Source organism: Triticum dicoccoides, chromosome 5B (genome assembly GCF_002162155.2).
Source record: "Triticum dicoccoides isolate Atlit2015 ecotype Zavitan chromosome 5B, WEW_v2.0, whole genome shotgun sequence".
NCBI lineage: Eukaryota > Viridiplantae > Streptophyta > Magnoliopsida > Poales > Poaceae > Triticum > Triticum dicoccoides.
Genome location: NC_041389.1, coordinates 640,462,684 through 640,468,501, shown reverse-complemented (window position 1 = coordinate 640,468,501; position 5,818 = coordinate 640,462,684).

Here is a 5,818-nt window from a genome sequence, read left to right as displayed (position 1 = left end):
GATGTCTTTATTAAATGGGTTTCTATGCGATAATTCAGATAGATGTTGTGTATGTAAACATGATGGCATGATATAATTCAAATATATGATTTATATAGTAAGCAAGTAAGCAGATGGCAATCGCATATATGATGTAAAAACTAAGCAATGCAAGACAACATGCATGACATGAGTAATATAACCCTGCCAAGTTTGAGCATAGACCTCAGGGGGGAAATAGGACTGGTCATCAGTCTCTGAATCCTCCTCTGAGGATCTCTCTATAACCAGCAAGATGTCTGCTTCAGCAGGTAGCATTGTGCGCTCTAAATACCTTGTTTTCATTCCAGATACTTCCATCACCGCTTCAAATGGCTGATGCACAGGAATAGTAGTTGAATATACAAACGTTGTCGACAAATGGAACATGTAATACAAAAAAGGATATCATGATATAATTCACATACATGATGATTGGCTAAAAAACATGGCATTGCATAATTCACATATATAATACATTGCAACAAGATAGCATTGCACAATTCACATATATAATGTCTTGCAACAAGATGGTATAATTCACATATATGGTAATTAGACACTAAACAGGTGGCATTCACACAAAGCATCTCTAAACTAATCAAATGACATAGCAATGCAAAACACCATACATACGATATGAGCAACATAACCCTGCCAAGTTAGAGCATACACCTCAGGGGGAGATAGGACTGGTCATCTGTCTCTGAATCCTCCTCCGAGGAGCTATCAGTAACCAACGAGATATGCGCTTCGTCGGATACCATAATCTGCTCTAAAGACCTTGTTTTCACTCCAGAATTTTCCATCACCGTGTCAAATGGCTGATGCACACGAAGAGTAGTTGAATGTACAAACATTGTTGACAAATGTAATACATAATGAAAAAAAATGATGGCCTGATATAATTCACATATAAGATGACTGGCTAAGCAGGATGACATTGCAAAATTCACATATATGATGCCTAGCTAAACAAGATGGCGTTGCATAATTCACATATATGATGAATAAAGTAAACATATGGCATTCACGCAAAGCATGTCTAAACTAAGCAAATGACATAATTGATGTATAAAGTAAGCAATGCAAGGCACCATATGCATGATATAACCAACATCAGCATGCCAAGTTAGAGCGAAGACCTCAGGGGGTAAATAGGAGTGGTCTTCTCCTTCTGAACCCCCCTTAGAACATTTATCTTCCTCTTGATTACAATACGAAATGGGTGGAGGGGGGCTGTTGGGGAACGTAGTATTTCAAAAAAATTTCTACGATCACGCAAGATCTACCTAGGAGAAGCATAGCAACGAGCGGGGAGAGTGTGTCCACGTACCCTCGTAGACCGAAAGCGGAAGCGTATATAACGCGGTTGATGTAGTCGAACGTCTTCATGATCCAACCAATCCAAGCACCTAAAGTACGGCACCTCCATGTTGAACACACATTCAGCTCAATGATGTCCCTCGAGCTCTTGATCCAGTTGAGGCCGAGGGAGAGTTCCGTCAGCACGACGGCGTGGCGACGGTGATGATGAATTTACCGGCGTAGGGCTTAGCCTAAGCACTACGATGATATGATCGAGTGTGTAACTGTGGAGGGGGGCACCACACACGGCTAAGAGAAGGCTTGTGTGTCCTTTGGGGTGCCCCCTCCCCCGTATATAAAGGAGGGGAGGAGGAGGCGGCCGGCCTAGGGGGCGCGCTATAGAGGGGAGTCCAACTAGGACTCCCAATCCTAGTTGGACTCCCTTTCCTTTTTCGGAGAGGGGGAAAGAGGGGAGGGAGAGGAGGAAGAGAAGGAAAGGGTGGGCGCGCCCCCCTCCCTAGTCCAATTCGGACTCCCTATAGGGAGGGGACGAGGCTGCCCCTTGTGGGCTGGCTCCCCTCTTCCCTATGGCCCATGTAGGCCCAATCTTCCCCCGGGGGGTTCCGGTAATGATGTCTACTACACACCTTCTACTTGTAGACGTTGTTGGGCCTCCAAGTGCAGACGTTTGTAGGACAGTAGCAAATTTCCCTCAAATGGATGACCTAAGGTTTATCAATCCATGGGAGGCGTAGGATGAAGATGGTCTCTCTCAATCAACCCTGCAACCAAATAACAAAGAGTCTCTTGTGTCCCCAACACACCCAATACAATGGTAAATTGTATAGGTGCACTAGTTCGGCGAAGAGATGGTGATACAAGTGCAATATGGATGGTAGATATTGGTTTTTGTAATCTGAAAATATAAAAACAGCAAGGTAACTAATGATAAAAGTGAGCACAAACGGTATTGCAATGCTAGGAAACAAGGCCTAGGGTTCATACTTTCACTAGTGCAAATTCTCTCAACAATAATAAAATAATTGGATCATATAACTATCCCTCAACATGCAACAAAGAGTCACTCCAAAGTCACTAATAGCACAGAACAAATGAAGAGATTATTGTAGGGTACGAAACCACCTCAAAGTTATTCTTTCTGATCGATCTATTCAAGAGTCCGTAGTAAAATAACACGAAGCTATTCTTTCCGTTCGATCTATCCTAGAGTTCATACTAGAATAATACCTTAAGACACAAATCAACCAAAACCCTAATGTCACCTAGATACTCCAATGTCACCTCAAGTATCCGTGGGCATGATTATACGATGCATCACACAATCTTAGATTTATCTATTCAAACCAACCCAACGAACTTCAAAGAGTGCCCCAAAGTTTCTACAAGAGAGTCAAGACGAAAACGTGTGCCAACCCCTATGCATAAGTTCACAAGGTCACGGAACTCGCAAGTTGATCACCAAAACATACATCAAGTGGATCACGTGAATATCCCATTTTCACCACAGATAAGCACATGCAAGACATACATCAAGTGTTCTCAAATCCTTAAAGACTCAATCCGATAAGATAACTTCAAAGGGAAAACTCAATCCATTACAAGAGAGTAGAGGGGGAGAAACATCATAAGATCCAACTATAATAGCAAAGCTCGCGATACATCAAGATCGTGCTGAATCAAGAACACGATAGAGAGATCAAACATATAGCTACTGGTACATACCCTCAGCCCCGAGGGTGAACTACTCCCTCCTCATCATGGAGAGTGCTGGGATGATGAAGATGGCCACCGGAGAGGGATTTCCCCCTCTGACAGGGTGCCGGAATGGGTCTAGATTGGTTTTCAGTGGCTACAGAGGCTTGCGGCAGCGGAACTCCCGATCTAGGTTTGTTTCTGGAGGTTTCTGTATTTATAGGAATATTTGGCGTAGGTCTCACGTCAGGGGGGTCTCCGAGCCGTCCACGAGATAGGGGGCGCGCCTAGGGGGTAGGGCGTGCCCCCTACCCTCGTGGGCAGCCCAGGACTCTTCTGGCCCAACTCTTTTACTCCAGGGGCTTCTTTTGGTCCATAAAAAATCATCAAAAATTGGCACGTCAATTGGACTCCGTTTGGTATTCCTTTTCTGTAAAACTCAAAAAACAAGGGAAAAACAGAAACTGGCACTGGGCTCTAGGTTAATAGGTTAGTCCTAAAAATCATATAAAATAGCATATAAATACATATAAAACATCCTAGATGGATAATACAATATCATGGAACAATCAGAAATTATAGATAAGTTGGAGACGTATCAAGCATCCCCAAGCTTAATTCCTGCTCGTCCTCGAGTAGGTAAATGATAAAAACAGAATTTTTGTTGTGGAATGCTACCTAACATAATTATCAATGTAATCTTCTTTATTGTGGCAAGAATATTCAGATCCGAAGGATTCAAGACAAAAGTTTAATATTGACATGAAAACAATAATACTTCAAGCATACTAACAAAGCAATCATGTCTTCTCAAAATAACATGGCCAAAGCAAGCTATCCCTACAAAATCATATAGTCTGGCTATGCTCTATCTTCAACACACAAAATATTTAAATCATGCACAACCCCGATGACAAGCCAAGCAATTGTTTCATATGTTTGATGTTCTCAAACTTTTTCAATCTTCACGCAATACATGAGCGTGAGCCATGGACATAGCACTATAGGTGGAATAGAATGGTGGTTGTGGAGAAGACAAAAAGGGAGAAGATAGTCTCAGATCAACTAGGCGTATCAACGGGCTATGAAGTTGCCCATCAACAGATATCAATGTGAGTGAGTAGGGATTGCCATGCAACGGATGCACTAGAGCTATAAGTGTATGAAAGCTAAAAAAGAAACTAAGTGGGTGTGCATCCAACTCGCTTGCTCACGAAGACCTAGGGCATTTTGACGAAGCCCATCATTGGAATATACAAGCCAAGTTCTATAATGAAAGATTCCCACTAGTATACGAAAGTGACAACATAAGAGACTCTCTATCATGAGGATCATGGTACTACTTTGAAGCACAAGTGTGGTAAAAGGATAGTAGCATTGCCCCTTCTCTCTTTTTCTCTCTCTTTTTGTTTTTTGTTTTTTGAGCCTTCTCTTATTTTTTATTTTCTTTTTTAGGCCTCTTGTTTTTATTTTATTTTTATTTTTCGTCCGGAGTCTCATCCCGACTTGTGGGGGAATCATAGTCTCCATCATCCTTTCCTCACTGGGACAATGCTCTAATAATGATGATCATCACACTTTTATTACTTACAACTCATGAATTACAACTCGATAGTTAGAACAAAATATGACTCTATATGAATGCCCCCAGTGGTATACTGGGAAGTGCAATGAATCAAGAGTGACATGTATGAAAGAATTATGAAGGTGGCTTTACCACAAATACGATGTCAACTACATGATCATGCAAAGAAATATGACAATGATGAAGCGTGTCATAATAAACGAAACGGTGGAAAGTTGCATGGCAATATATCTCAGAATGGCTATGGAAATGCCATAATAGGTAGGTATGGTGGCTGTTTTGAGGAAGATATATGGTGGGTATATGATACCGACGAAAGGTGCGTGGTATTAGAGAGGCTAGCAATGGTGGAAGGGTGAGAGTGTGTATAATCCATGGACTCAACATTAGTCATAAAGAACTCACATACTTATTGCAAAAATCTATTAGTTATCAAAACGAAGTACTACGCACATGCTTCTAGGGGGATAGATTGGTAGGAAAATACCATCGCTCGTCCCCGACCGCCACTTATAAGGAAGACAATCAAAAAATAAATCATGCTCCAACTTCATCACATAACGGTTCACCATACGTGCATGCTACGGGAATCACAAACTTTAAGACAAGTATATCTCAAATTCACAACTACTCAACTAGCATGACTCTCATATCACCATCTTCATATCTCAAAACAATCATAAGGAATCAAACTTCTCATAGTATTCAATGCACTCTATTATGAAAGTTTTTATTATACCCATCTTGGATGCCTATCATATTAGGACTAATTTTATAACAAAAGGAAATTACCATGCTGTTCTAAAAGACTCTCAAAATAATATAAGTGAAGCATGAGAGATCAATCATTTCTATAAAATAAAACTACCACGATGCTCTAAAAGATATAAGTGAAGCACTAGAGCAAACAACAAACTACTCCAAAAGATATAAGTGAAGATCAATGAGTAGTCGAATAATTATGAAACTATGTGAAGACTCTAACATTTAATAATTTCAGATCTTGGGATTTTATTCAAACAGCAAGCAAAACAAAATAAAATAAAATAATGCTCCAGGCAAAACACATATCATGTGGTGAATAAAAATATAGCTCCAAGTAAAGTTACCGATGAACGAAGACGAAAGAGGGCATGCCATCCGGGGCATACCCAAGATTAGGCTCTTGGTTGTCCTTGAATATTACCTTGGGGT